Source organism: Taudactylus pleione, unplaced genomic scaffold, assembly GCF_031769625.1.
Source record: "Taudactylus pleione unplaced genomic scaffold, aTauple2 ptg000317l, whole genome shotgun sequence".
In the NCBI taxonomy this organism is placed as follows: domain Eukaryota; kingdom Metazoa; phylum Chordata; class Amphibia; order Anura; family Myobatrachidae; genus Taudactylus; species Taudactylus pleione.
In genome coordinates this window covers 4,194,325-4,209,072 of record NW_028284718.1, presented here as the reverse complement: position 1 = coordinate 4,209,072, position 14,748 = coordinate 4,194,325, and the positions used below count along the sequence as shown (strand labels likewise).

At 32.5% G+C, this 14,748-nt stretch overlaps 7 non-coding genes across 7 annotated transcripts; all 7 read right to left on the bottom strand.

The window, feature by feature from the left end:
- Window positions 1-2,392: 2,392 nt before the first annotated feature.
- TRNAP-AGG (transfer RNA proline (anticodon AGG)) lies at window positions 2,393-2,464 on the bottom strand. Its single transcript has one exon. It is a non-coding gene; the product is annotated as a tRNA-Pro (tRNA).
- A 2,493-nt stretch (window positions 2,465-4,957) lies between these two features.
- TRNAP-AGG (transfer RNA proline (anticodon AGG)) lies at window positions 4,958-5,029 on the bottom strand. Its single transcript has one exon. It is a non-coding gene; the product is annotated as a tRNA-Pro (tRNA).
- A 2,493-nt stretch (window positions 5,030-7,522) lies between these two features.
- TRNAP-AGG (transfer RNA proline (anticodon AGG)) lies at window positions 7,523-7,594 on the bottom strand. Its single transcript has one exon. It is a non-coding gene; the product is annotated as a tRNA-Pro (tRNA).
- A 1,216-nt stretch (window positions 7,595-8,810) lies between these two features.
- TRNAP-AGG (transfer RNA proline (anticodon AGG)) lies at window positions 8,811-8,882 on the bottom strand. Its single transcript has one exon. It is a non-coding gene; the product is annotated as a tRNA-Pro (tRNA).
- Window positions 8,883-11,386: 2,504 nt separating this feature from the next.
- On the bottom strand, window positions 11,387-11,458 carry TRNAP-AGG (transfer RNA proline (anticodon AGG)). Its single transcript has one exon. It is a non-coding gene; the product is annotated as a tRNA-Pro (tRNA).
- A 1,216-nt stretch (window positions 11,459-12,674) lies between these two features.
- TRNAP-AGG (transfer RNA proline (anticodon AGG)) lies at window positions 12,675-12,746 on the bottom strand. Its single transcript has one exon. It is a non-coding gene; the product is annotated as a tRNA-Pro (tRNA).
- A 1,216-nt stretch (window positions 12,747-13,962) lies between these two features.
- Window positions 13,963-14,034, bottom strand: TRNAP-AGG (transfer RNA proline (anticodon AGG)). The gene has a single exon. It is a non-coding gene; the product is annotated as a tRNA-Pro (tRNA).
- Window positions 14,035-14,748: the final 714 nt, after the last annotated feature.

Sequence of the window (14,748 nt, the reverse complement as noted above, 5' to 3'; positions counted from 1 at the left end):
AATAAATAAAATATTTCCTTATGGTCCAGTAGATAGTTTTCTAAGGTATGCATATAGGAAAAGTGCAGGGACAAGATTTGTGAGTGCCTACAGAGTTTGGACTTCTCTCATGGACGAAGCTAAAGACTTGTCATATGCAATGTATAAATCATGCTTCCAGACACAGAAGAAAGGCAAAAGAATACCTTGCAATTTCATTTTTGAACTTTTTGTGTTTCAAAGTGAGACTATTCTTTTAAAACATTCAAAGCTATCTAGACAGAAGGGAACTTGCAGTTTTCCTGATATACCACAATACGGTTGAAATTTTAATAAGTATGCTCTTATTTGTAGTACAACTAAAATGTTTTCGTAAGATTCTATTGATAGTTTTCTATGTGTGCTTATTTGGAAAGTGCAGTGACAAGATATAAAAATGGCGACAGAGTTTGGACTTGTCTGATCGATAAAACCCAAGACTTGTAAAAAGCTATGTGTAAATCATGCATAAATAGAAGAAAGGCAAAAGGAAAATGATGAAGGCAAGATTCATAAGTATGTACAAATTCTATTGGGAGTATGGCAAAAACAAAACTCAGTTGATGCTATTGATTTAGCCAATTGAGAAATCATATATATATAAACCATGAGATGCACCGTAAAAAGAAAGAGAGGGCTCGTCAGGGAATTGAACCAGGGACCTGTCGCGCCCAAAACGAAAATCATAGAATCATCAAATAAGCATGTTTTATTTGATATCTTAACCAATTTTATGTGAAAATTATATTATTTTAAAGCAGTCACTAATGTGTACAAGGAGGAAATATTAGCATAAATAAAATATTTCCTAATTGTCAATAATTTTCTAAGTATACTTGCTTGAAAATTGCTGTGCAAAGTTATATGATGCCCAGCAGAGTTTTTCTGATGGACAAAACCCAAGACATGTCACATGCTGTGTGCAGATAAGTACTTACAAATAATTTTAGCAGTTTGACAAAAAACAAAATTCAATTGTGCAAATTAGTAAATACAATCTATTTTGAGAGTTTTGAAAAAACAACATTCAGTTGAAATTCACTCAGGAAATTGACTACAATAAGATAATGGAACCATTTCAAAGAATCTGAAAATTTGGGCTTGTATGGGATTTGAACCCAGGACCCTAAGCGAGAATCATACCCCTTGACCAACGAGCCACCTACCTAAAGATTTTTCTTTGGATTTTTCAATTGATTTTAAGAAAATAGCTTTTTGTTTTTAAAACACCATATACATTTATGTAAAAATGAATTTGTAGAATAAATAAAATATTTCCTTATGGTCCAGTAGATAGTTTTCTAAGGTATGCATATAGGAAAAGTGCAGGGACAAGATTTGTGTGCCTACAGAGTTTGGACTTCTCTCATGGACGAAGCTAAAGACTTGTCATATGCAATGTACAAATCATGCTTCCAGACACAGAAGAAAGGCAAAAGAATACCTTGCAATTTCATTTTTGAACTTTTTGTGTTTCAAAGTGAGACTATTCTTTTAAAACATTCAAAGCTATCTAGACAGAAGGGAACCTGCAGTTTTCCTGATATACCACAATACGGTTGAAATTTTAATAAGTATGCTCTTATTTGTAGAACAATTAAAATGTTTCCGTAAGATTCTATTGATAGTTTTCTATGTGTGCTTATTTGGAAAGTGCAGTGACAAGATATAAAAATGGCTGCAGAGTTTGGACTTGTCTGATCGATAAAACCCAAGACTTGTAAAAAGCTATGTGTAAATCATGCATAAATAGAAGAAAGGCAATAATAAAAATATGAAGGCAAGATTCATAAGTATGTACAAATTCTATTGGGAGTATGGCAAAAACAAAACTCAGTTGATGCTATTGATTTAGCCAATTGAGAAATCATATATATATAAACCATGAGATGCACCGTAAAAAGAAAGAGAGGGCTCGTCAGGGAATTGAACCAGGGACCTGTCGCGCCCAAAACGAAAATCATAGAATCATCAAATAAGCATGTTTTATTTGATATCTTAACCAATTTTATGTGAAAATTATATTATTTTAAAGCAGTCACTAATGTGTACAAGGAGGAAATATTAGCATAAATAAAATATTTCCTAATAGTCAATAATTTTCTAAGTAGACTTGCTTGAAAATTGCTGTGCAAAGTTTTATGATGCCCAGCAGAGTTTTTCTGATGGATAAAACCCAAGACATGTCACATGCTGTGTGCAGATAAGTACTTACAAATAATTTTAGCAGTTTGACAAAAAACAAAATTCAATTGTGCAAATTAGTAAATACAATCTATTTTGAGAGTTTTGAAAAAACAACATTCAGTTGAAATTCACTCAGGAAATTGACTACAATAAGATAATAGAACTATTTCAAAGAATCTGAAAATTTGGGCTCGTCCGGGATTTGAACCCGGGACCTCTCGCACCCTAAGCGAGAATCATACCCCTAGACCAACGAGCCACCTACCTGAAGATTTTTCTTTGGATTTTTCAATTGATTTTAAGAAAATAGCTTTTTGTTTTTAAAACACCATATACATTTATGTAAAAATGAATTTGTAGAATAAATAAAATATTTCCTTATGGTCCAGTAGATAGTTTTCTAAGGTATGCATATAGGAAAAGTGCAGGGACAAGATTTGTGAGTGCCTACAGAGTTTGGACTTCTCTCATGGACGAAGCTAAAGACTTGTCATATGCAATGTACAAATCATGCTTCCAGACACAGAAGAAAGGCAAAAGAATACCTTGCAATTTCATTTTTGAACTTTTTGTGTTTCAAAGTGAGACTATTCTTTTAAAACATTCAAAGCTATCTAGAAAGAAGGGAACTTGCAGTTTTCCTGATATACCACAATACGGTTGAAATTTTAATAAGTATGCTCTTATTTGTAGTACAACTAAAATGTTTTCGTAAGATTCTATTGATAGTTTTCTATGTGTGCTTATTTGGAAAGTGCAGTGACAAGATATAAAAATGGCGACAGAGTTTGGACTTGTCTGATCGATAAAACCCAAGACTTGTAAAAAGCTATGTGTAAATCATGCATAAATAGAAGAAAGGCAAAAGGAAAATGATGAAGGCAAGATTCATAAGTATGTACAAATTCTATTGGGAGTATGGCAAAAACAAAACTCAGTTGATGCTATTGATTTAGCCAATTGAGAAATCATATATATATAAACCATGAGATGCACCGTAAAAAGAAAGAGAGGGCTCGTCAGGGAATTGAACCAGGGACCTGTCGCGCCCAAAACGAAAATCATAGAATCATCAAATAATCATGTTTTATTTGATATCTTAACCAATTTTATGTGAAAATTATATTATTTTAAAGCAGTCACTAATGTGTACAAGGAGGAAATATTAGCATAAATAAAATATTTCCTAATAGTCAATAATTTTCTAAGTATACTTGCTTGAAAATTGCTGTGCAAAGTTTTATGATGCCCAGCAGAGTTTTTCTGATGGACAAAACCCAAGACATGTCACATGCTGTGAGCAGATAAGTACTTACAAATAATTTTAGCAGTTTGACAAAAAACAAAATTCAATTGTGCAAATTAGTAAATACAATCTATTTTGAGAGTTTTGAAAAAACAACATTCAGTTGAAATTCACTCAGGAAATTGACTACAATAAGATAATGGAACCATTTCAAAGAATCTGAAAATTTGGGCTTGTATGGGATTTGAACCCAGGACCCTAAGCGAGAATCATACCCCTTGACCAACGATCCACCTACCTAAAGATTTTTCTTTGGATTTTTCAATTGATTTTAAGAAAATAGCTTTTTGTTTTTAAAACACCATATACATTTATGTAAAAATGAATTTGTAGAATAAATAAAATATTTCCTTATGGTCCAGTAGATAGTTTTCTAAGGTATGCATATAGGAAAAGTGCAGGGACAAGATTTGTGTGCCTACAGAGTTTGGACTTCTCTCATGGACGAAGCTAAAGACTTGTCATATGCAATGTACAAATCATGCTTCCAGACACAGAAGAAAGGCAAAAGAATACCTTGCAATTTCATTTTTGAACTTTTTGTGTTTCAAAGTGAGACTATTCTTTTAAAACATTCAAAGCTATCTAGACAGAAGGGAACCTGCAGTTTTCCTGATATACCACAATACGGTTGAAATTTTAATAAGTATGCTCTTATTTGTAGAACAATTAAAATGTTTCCGTAAGATTCTATTGATAGTTTTCTATGTGTGCTTATTTGGAAAGTGCAGTGACAAGATATAAAAATGGCTGCAGAGTTTGGACTTGTCTGATCGATAAAACCCAAGACTTGTAAAAAGCTATGTGTAAATCATGCATAAATAGAAGAAAGGCAATAATAAAAATATGAAGGCAAGATTCATAAGTATGTACAAATTCTATTGGGAGTATGGCAAAAACAAAACTCAGTTGATGCTATTGATTTAGCCAATTGAGAAATCATATATATATAAACCATGAGATGCACCGTAAAAAGAAAGAGAGGGCTCGTCAGGGAATTGAACCAGGGACCTGTCGCGCCCAAAACGAAAATCATAGAATCATCAAATAAGCATGTTTTATTTGATATCTTAACCAATTTTATGTGAAAATTATATTATTTTAAAGCAGTCACTAATGTGTACAAGGAGGAAATATTAGCATAAATAAAATATTTCCTAATAGTCAATAATTTTCTAAGTATACTTGCTTGAAAATTGCTGTGCAAAGTTTTATGATGCCCAGCAGAGTTTTTCTGATGGATAAAACCCAAGACATGTCACATGCTGTGTGCAGATAAGTACTTACAAATAATTTTAGCAGTTTGACAAAAAACAAAATTCAATTGTGCAAATTAGTAAATACAATCTATTTTGAGAGTTTTGAAAAAACAACATTCAGTTGAAATTCACTCAGGAAATTGACTACAATAAGATAATAGAACTATTTCAAAGAATCTGAAAATTTGGGCTCGTCCGGGATTTGAACCCGGGACCTCTCGCACCCTAAGCGAGAATCATACCCCTAGACCAACGAGCCACCTACCTGAAGATTTTTCTTTGGATTTTTCAATTGATTTTAAGAAAATAGCTTTTTGTTTTTAAAACACCATATACATTTATGTAAAAATGAATTTGTAGAATAAATAAAATATTTCCTTATGGTCCAGTAGATAGTTTTCTAAGGTATGCATATAGGAAAAGTGCAGGGACAAGATTTGTGAGTGCCTACAGAGTTTGGACTTCTCTCATGGACGAAGCTAAAGACTTGTCATATGCAATGTACAAATCATGCTTCCAGACACAGAAGAAAGGCAAAAGAATACCTTGCAATTTCATTTTTGAACTTTTTGTGTTTCAAAGTGAGACTATTCTTTTAAAACATTCAAAGCTATCTAGACAGAAGGGAACTTGCAGTTTTCCTGATATACCACAATACGGTTGAAATTTTAATAAGTATGCTCTTATTTGTAGTACAACTAAAATGTTTTCGTAAGATTCTATTGATAGTTTTCTATGTGTGCTTATTTGGAAAGTGCAGTGACAAGATATAAAAATGGCGACAGAGTTTGGACTTGTCTGATCGATAAAACCCAAGACTTGTAAAAAGCTATGTGTAAATCATGCATAAATAGAAGAAAGGCAAAAGGAAAATGATGAAGGCAAGATTCATAAGTATGTACAAATTCTATTGGGAGTATGGCAAAAACAAAACTCAGTTGATGCTATTGATTTAGCCAATTGAGAAATCATATATATATAAACCATGAGATGCACCGTAAAAAGAAAGAGAGGGCTCGTCAGGGAATTGAACCAGGGACCTGTCGCGCCCAAAACGAAAATCATAGAATCATCAAATAAGCATGTTTTATTTGATATCTTAACCAATTTTATGTGAAAATTATATTATTTTAAAGCAGTCACTAATGTGTACAAGGAGGAAATATTAGCATAAATAAAATATTTCCTAATAGTCAATAATTTTCTAAGTATACTTGCTTGAAAATTGCTGTGCAAAGTTATATGATGCCCAGCAGAGTTTTTCTGATGGACAAAACCCAAGACATGTCACATGCTGTGTGCAGATAAGTACTTACAAATAATTTTAGCAGTTTGACAAAAAACAAAATTCAATTGTGCAAATTAGTAAATACAATCTATTTTGAGAGTTTTGAAAAAACAACATTCAGTTGAAATTCACTCAGGAAATTGACTACAATAAGATAATGGAACCATTTCAAAGAATCTGAAAATTTGGGCTTGTATGGGATTTGAACCCAGGACCCTAAGCGAGAATCATACCCCTTGACCAACGAGCCACCTACCTAAAGATTTTTCTTTGGATTTTTCAATTGATTTTAAGAAAATAGCTTTTTGTTTTTAAAACACCATATACATTTATGTAAAAATGAATTTGTAGAATAAATAAAATATTTCCTTATGGTCCAGTAGATAGTTTTCTAAGGTATGCATATAGGAAAAGTGCAGGGACAAGATTTGTGTGCCTACAGAGTTTGGACTTCTCTCATGGACGAAGCTAAAGACTTGTCATATGCAATGTACAAATCATGCTTCCAGACACAGAAGAAAGGCAAAAGAATACCTTGCAATTTCATTTTTGAACTTTTTGTGTTTCAAAGTGAGACTATTCTTTTAAAACATTCAAAGCTATCTAGACAGAAGGGAACCTGCAGTTTTCCTGATATACCACAATACGGTTGAAATTTTAATAAGTATGCTCTTATTTGTAGAACAATTAAAATGTTTCCGTAAGATTCTATTGATAGTTTTCTATGTGTGCTTATTTGGAAAGTGCAGTGACAAGATATAAAAATGGCTGCAGAGTTTGGACTTGTCTGATCGATAAAACCCAAGACTTGTAAAAAGCTATGTGTAAATCATGCATAAATAGAAGAAAGGCAATAATAAAAATATGAAGGCAAGATTCATAAGTATGTACAAATTCTATTGGGAGTATGGCAAAAACAAAACTCAGTTGATGCTATTGATTTAGCCAATTGAGAAATCATATATATATAAACCATGAGATGCACCGTAAAAAGAAAGAGAGGGCTCGTCAGGGAATTGAACCAGGGACCTGTCGCGCCCAAAACGAAAATCATAGAATCATCAAATAAGCATGTTTTATTTGATATCTTAACCAATTTTATGTGAAAATTATATTATTTTAAAGCAGTCACTAATGTGTACAAGGAGGAAATATTAGCATAAATAAAATATTTCCTAATAGTCAATAATTTTCTAAGTAGACTTGCTTGAAAATTGCTGTGCAAAGTTTTATGATGCCCAGCAGAGTTTTTCTGATGGATAAAACCCAAGACATGTCACATGCTGTGTGCAGATAAGTACTTACAAATAATTTTAGCAGTTTGACAAAAAACAAAATTCAATTGTGCAAATTAGTAAATACAATCTATTTTGAGAGTTTTGAAAAAACAACATTCAGTTGAAATTCACTCAGGAAATTGACTACAATAAGATAATAGAACTATTTCAAAGAATCTGAAAATTTGGGCTCGTCCGGGATTTGAACCCGGGACCTCTCGCACCCTAAGCGAGAATCATACCCCTAGACCAACGAGCCACCTACCTGAAGATTTTTCTTTGGATTTTTCAATTGATTTTAAGAAAATAGCTTTTTGTTTTTAAAACACCATATACATTTATGTAAAAATGAATTTGTAGAATAAATAAAATATTTCCTTATGGTCCAGTAGATAGTTTTCTAAGGTATGCATATAGGAAAAGTGCAGGGACAAGATTTGTGAGTGCCTACAGAGTTTGGACTTCTCTCATGGACGAAGCTAAAGACTTGTCATATGCAATGTACAAATCATGCTTCCAGACACAGAAGAAAGGCAAAAGAATACCTTGCAATTTCATTTTTGAACTTTTTGTGTTTCAAAGTGAGACTATTCTTTTAAAACATTCAAAGCTATCTAGAAAGAAGGGAACTTGCAGTTTTCCTGATATACCACAATACGGTTGAAATTTTAATAAGTATGCTCTTATTTGTAGTACAACTAAAATGTTTTCGTAAGATTCTATTGATAGTTTTCTATGTGTGCTTATTTGGAAAGTGCAGTGACAAGATATAAAAATGGCGACAGAGTTTGGACTTGTCTGATCGATAAAACCCAAGACTTGTAAAAAGCTATGTGTAAATCATGCATAAATAGAAGAAAGGCAAAAGGAAAATGATGAAGGCAAGATTCATAAGTATGTACAAATTCTATTGGGAGTATGGCAAAAACAAAACTCAGTTGATGCTATTGATTTAGCCAATTGAGAAATCATATATATATAAACCATGAGATGCACCGTAAAAAGAAAGAGAGGGCTCGTCAGGGAATTGAACCAGGGACCTGTCGCGCCCAAAACGAAAATCATAGAATCATCAAATAAGCATGTTTTATTTGATATCTTAACCAATTTTATGTGAAAATTATATTATTTTAAAGCAGTCACTAATGTGTACAAGGAGGAAATATTAGCATAAATAAAATATTTCCTAATAGTCAATAATTTTCTAAGTATACTTGCTTGAAAATTGCTGTGCAAAGTTTTATGATGCCCAGCAGAGTTTTTCTGATGGATAAAACCCAAGACATGTCACATGCTGTGTGCAGATAAGTACTTACAAATAATTTTAGCAGTTTGACAAAAAACAAAATTCAATTGTGCAAATTAGTAAATACAATCTATTTTGAGAGTTTTGAAAAAACAACATTCAGTTGAAATTCACTCAGGAAATTGACTACAATAAGATAATAGAACCATTTCAAAGAATCTGAAAATTTGGGCTCGTCCGGGATTTGAACCCGGGACCTCTCGCACCCTAAGCGAGAATCATACCCCTAGACAAACGAGCCACCTACCTGAAGATTTTTCTTTGGATTTTTCAATTGATTTTAAGAAAATAGCTTTTTGTTTTTAAAACACCATATACATTTATGTAAAAATGAATTTGTAGAATAAATAAAATATTTCCTTATGGTCCAGTAGATAGTTTTCTAAGGTATGCATATAGGAAAAGTGCAGGGACAAGATTTGTGAGTGCCTACAGAGTTTGGACTTCTCTCATGGACGAAGCTAAAGACTTGTCATATGCAATGTACAAATCATGCTTCCAGACACAGAAGAAAGGCAAAAGAATACCTTGCAATTTCATTTTTGAACTTTTTGTGTTTCAAAGTGAGACTATTCTTTTAAAACATTCAAAGCTATCTAGACAGAAGGGAACTTGCAGTTTTCCTGATATACCACAATACGGTTGAAATTTTAATAAGTATGCTCTTATTTGTAGTACAACTAAAATGTTTTCGTAAGATTCTATTGATAGTTTTCTATGTGTGCTTATTTGGAAAGTGCAGTGACAAGATATAAAAATGGCGACAGAGTTTGGACTTGTCTGATCGATAAAACCCAAGACTTGTAAAAAGCTATGTGTAAATCATGCATAAATAGAAGAAAGGCAAAAGGAAAATGATGAAGGCAAGATTCATAAGTATGTACAAATTCTATTGGGAGTATGGCAAAAACAAAACTCAGTTGATGCTATTGATTTAGCCAATTGAGAAATCATATATATATAAACCATGAGATGCACCGTAAAAAGAAAGAGAGGGCTCGTCAGGGAATTGAACCAGGGACCTGTCGCGCCCAAAACGAAAATCATAGAATCATCAAATAAGCATGTTTTATTTGATATCTTAACCAATTTTATGTGAAAATTATATTATTTTAAAGCAGTCACTAATGTGTACAAGGAGGAAATATTAGCATAAATAAAATATTTCCTAATAGTCAATAATTTTCTAAGTAAACTTGCTTGAAAATTGCTGTGCAAAGTTTTATGATGCCCAGCAGAGTTTTTCTGATGGACAAAACCCAAGACATGTCACATGCTGTGTGCAGATAAGTACTTACAAATAATTTTAGCAGTTTGACAAAAAACAAAATTCAATTGTGCAAATTAGTAAATACAATCTATTTTGAGAGTTTTGAAAAAACAACATTCAGTTGAAATTCACTCAGGAAACTGACTACAATAAGATAATGGAACCATTTCAAAGAATCTGAAAATTTGGGCTTGTATGGGATTTGAACCCAGGACCTCTCGCACCCTAAGCGAGAATCATACCCCTTGACCAACGAGCCACCTACCTAAAGATTTTTCTTTGGATTTTTCAATTGATTTTAAGAAAATAGCTTTTTGTTTTTAAAACACCATATACATTTATGTAAAAATGAATTTGTAGAATAAATAAAATATTTCCTTATGGTCCAGTAGATAGTTTTCTAAGGTATGCATATAGGAAAAGTGCAGGGACAAGATTTGTGAGTGCCTACAGAGTTTGGACTTCTCTCATGGACGAAGCTAAAGACTTGTCATATGCAATGTACAAATCATGCTTCCAGACACAGAAGAAAGGCAAAAGAATACCTTGCAATTTCATTTTTGAACTTTTTGTGTTTCAAAGTGAGACTATTCTTTTAAAACATTCAAAGCTATCTAGACAGAAGGGAACCTGCAGTTTTCCTGATATACCACAATACGGTTGAAATTTTAATAAGTATGCTCTTATTTGTAGAACAATTAAAATGTTTCCGTAAGATTCTATTGATAGTTTTCTATGTGTGCTTATTTGGAAAGTGCAGTGACAAGATATAAAAATGGCTGCAGAGTTTGGACTTGTCTGATCGATAAAACCCAAGACTTGTAAAAAGCTATGTGTAAATCATGCATAAATAGAAGAAAGGCAATAATAAAATTATGAAGGCAAGATTCATAAGTATGTACAAATTCTATTGGGAGTATGGCAAAAACAAAACTCAGTTGATGCTATTGATTTAGCCAATTGAGAAATCATATATATATAAACCATGAGATGCACCGTAAAAAGAAAGAGAGGGCTCGTCAGGGAATTGAACCAGGGACCTGTCGCGCCCAAAACGAAAATCATAGAATCATCAAATAAGCATGTTTTATTTGATATCTTAACCAATTTTATGTGAAAATTATATTATTTTAAAGCAGTCACTAATGTGTACAAGGAGGAAATATTAGCATAAATAAAATATTTCCTAATAGTCAATAATTTTCTAAGTATACTTGCTTGAAAATTGCTGTGCAAAGTTTTATGATGCCCAGCAGAGTTTTTCTGATGGATAAAACCCAAGACATGTCACATGCTGTGTGCAGATAAGTACTTACAAATAATTTTAGCAGTTTGACAAAAAACAAAATTCAATTGTGCAAATTAGTAAATACAATCTATTTTGAGAGTTTTGAAAAAACAACATTCAGTTGAAATTCACTCAGGAAATTGACTACAATAAGATAATAGAACTATTTCAAAGAATCTGAAAATTTGGGCTCGTCCGGGATTTGAACCCGGGACCTCTCGCACCCTAAGCGAGAATCATACCCCTAGACCAACGAGCCACCTACCTGAAGATTTTTCTTTGGATTTTTCAATTGATTTTAAGAAAATAGCTTTTTGTTTTTAAAACACCATATACATTTATGTAAAAATGAATTTGTAGAATAAATAAAATATTTCCTTATGGTCCAGTAGATAGTTTTCTAAGGTATGCATATAGGAAAAGTGCAGGGACAAGATTTGTGAGTGCCTACAGAGTTTGGACTTCTCTCATGGACGAAGCTAAAGACTTGTCATATGCAATGTACAAATCATGCTTCCAGACACAGAAGAAAGGCAAAAGAATACCTTGCAATTTCATTTTTTAACTTTTTGTGTTTCAAAGTGAGACTATTCTTTTAAAACATTCAAAGCTATCTAGACAGAAGGGAACTTGCAGTTTTCCTGATATACCACAATACGGTTGAAATTTTAATAAGTATGCTCTTATTTGTAGTACAACTAAAATGTTTTCGTAAGATTCTATTGATAGTTTTCTATGTGTGCTTATTTGGAAAGTGCAGTGACAAGATATAAAAATGGCGACAGAGTTTGGACTTGTCTGATCGATAAAACCCAAGACTTGTAAAAAGCTATGTGTAAATCATGCATAAATAGAAGAAAGGCAAAAGGAAAATGATGAAGGCAAGATTCATAAGTATGTACAAATTCTATTGGGAGTATGGCAAAAACAAAACTCAGTTGATGCTATTGATTTAGCCAATTGAGAAATCATATATATATAAACCATGAGATGCACCGTAAAAAGAAAGAGAGGGCTCGTCAGGGAATTGAACCAGGGACCTGTCGCGCCCAAAACGAAAATCATAGAATCATCAAATAAGCATGTTTTATTTGATATCTTAACCAATTTTATGTGAAAATTATATTATTTTAAAGCAGTCACTAATGTGTACAAGGAGGAAATATTAGCATAAATAAAATATTTCCTAATAGTCAATAATTTTCTAAGTATACTTGCTTGAAAATTGCTGTGCAAAGTTTTATGATGCCCAGCAGAGTTTTTCTGATGGATAAAACCCAAGACATGTCACATGCTGTGTGCAGATAAGTACTTACAAATAATTTTAGCAGTTTGACAAAAAACAAAATTCAATTGTGCAAATTAGTAAATACAATCTATTTTGAGAGTTTTGAAAAAACAACATTCAGTTGAAATTCACTCAGGAAATTGACTACAATAAGATAATAGAACCATTTCAAAGAATCTGAAAATTTGGGCTCGTCCGGGATTTGAACCCGGGACCTCTCGCACCCTAAGCAAGAATCATACCCCTAGACAAACGAGCCACCTACCTGAAGATTTTTCTTTGGATTTTTCAATTGATTTTAAGAAAATAGCTTTTTGTTTTTAAAACACCATATACATTTATGTAAAAATGAATTTGTAGAATAAATAAAATATTTCCTTATGGTCCAGTAGATAGTTTTCTAAGGTATGCATATAGGAAAAGTGCAGGGACAAGATTTGTGAGTGCCTACAGAGTTTGGACTTCTCTCATGGACGAAGCTAAAGACTTGTCATATGCAATGTACAAATCATGCTTCCAGACACAGAAGAAAGGCAAAAGAATACCTTGCAATTTCATTTTTGAACTTTTTGTGTTTCAAAGTGAGACTATTCTTTTAAAACATTCAAAGCTATCTAGACAGAAGGGAACTTGCAGTTTTCCTGATATACCACAATACGGTTGAAATTTTAATAAGTATGCTCTTATTTGTAGTACAACTAAAATGTTTTCGTAAGATTCTATTGATAGTTTTCTATGTGTGCTTATTTGGAAAGTGCAGTGACAAGATATAAAAATGGCGACAGAGTTTGGACTTGTCTGATCGATAAAACCCAAGACTTGTAAAAAGCTATGTGTAAATCATGCATAAATAGAAGAAAGGCAAAAGGAAAATGATGAAGGCAAGATTCATAAGTATGTACAAATTCTATTGGGAGTATGGCAAAAACAAAACTCAGTTGATGCTATTGATTTAGCCAATTGAGAAATCATATATATATAAACCATGAGATGCACCGTAAAAAGAAAGAGAGGGCTCGTCAGGGAATTGAACCAGGGACCTGTCGCGCCCAAAACGAAAATCATAGAATCATCTAATAAGCATGTTTTATTTGATATCTTAACCAATTTTATGTGAAAATTATATTATTTTAAAGCAGTCACTAATGTGTACAAGGAGGAAATATTAGCATAAATAAAATATTTCCTAATAGTCAATAATTTTCTAAGTATACTTGCTTGAAAATTGCTGTGCAAAGTTTTATGATGCCCAGCAGAATTTTTCTGATGGATAAAACCCAAGACATGTCACATGCTGTGTGCAGATAAGTACTTACAAATAATTTTAGCAGTTTGACAAAAAACAAAATTCAATTGTGCAAATTAGTAAATACAATCTATTTTGAGAGTTTTGAAAAAACAACATTCAGTTGAAATTCACTCAGGAAATTGACTACAATAAGATAATAGAACTATTTCAAAGAATCTGAAAATTTGGGCTCGTCCGGGATTTGAACCCGGGACCTCTCGCACCCTAAGCAAGAATCATACCCCTAGACCAACAAGCCACCTACCTGAATCTTTTTCTTTGGATTTTTCAATTGATTTTAAGAAAATAGCTTTTTGTTTTTAAAACACCATATACATTTATGTAAAAATTAATTTGTAGAATAAATAAAATATTTCCTTATGGTCCAGTAGATAGTTTTCTAAGGTATGCATATAGGAAAAGTGCAGGGACAAGATTTGTGAGTGCCTACAGAGTTTGGACTTCTCTCATGGACGAAGCTAAAGACTTGTCATATGCAATGTACAAATCATGCTTCCAGACAGAAGAAAGGCCAAAGAATACCTTGCAATTTCATTTTTGAACTTTTTGTGTTTCAAAGTGAGACTATTCTTTTAAAACATTCAAAGCTATCTAGACAGAAGGGAACCTGCAGTTTTCCTGATATACCACAATACGGTTGAAATTTTAATAAGTATGCTCTTATTTGTAGAACAACTAAAATGTTTCCGTAAGATTCTATCGATAGTTTTCTATGTGTGCTTATTTGGAAAGTGCAGTGACAAGATATAAAAATGGCTGCAGAGTTTGGACTTGTCTGATCGATAAAACCCAAGACTTGTAAAAAGCTATGTGTAAATCATGCATAAAGAGAAGAAAGGCAATAATAAAATTATGAATGCAAGATTCATAAGTATGTACAAATTCTATTGGGAGTATGGCAAAAACAAAACTCAGTTGATGCTATTGACTTAGCCAATTGAGAAAATCAGAT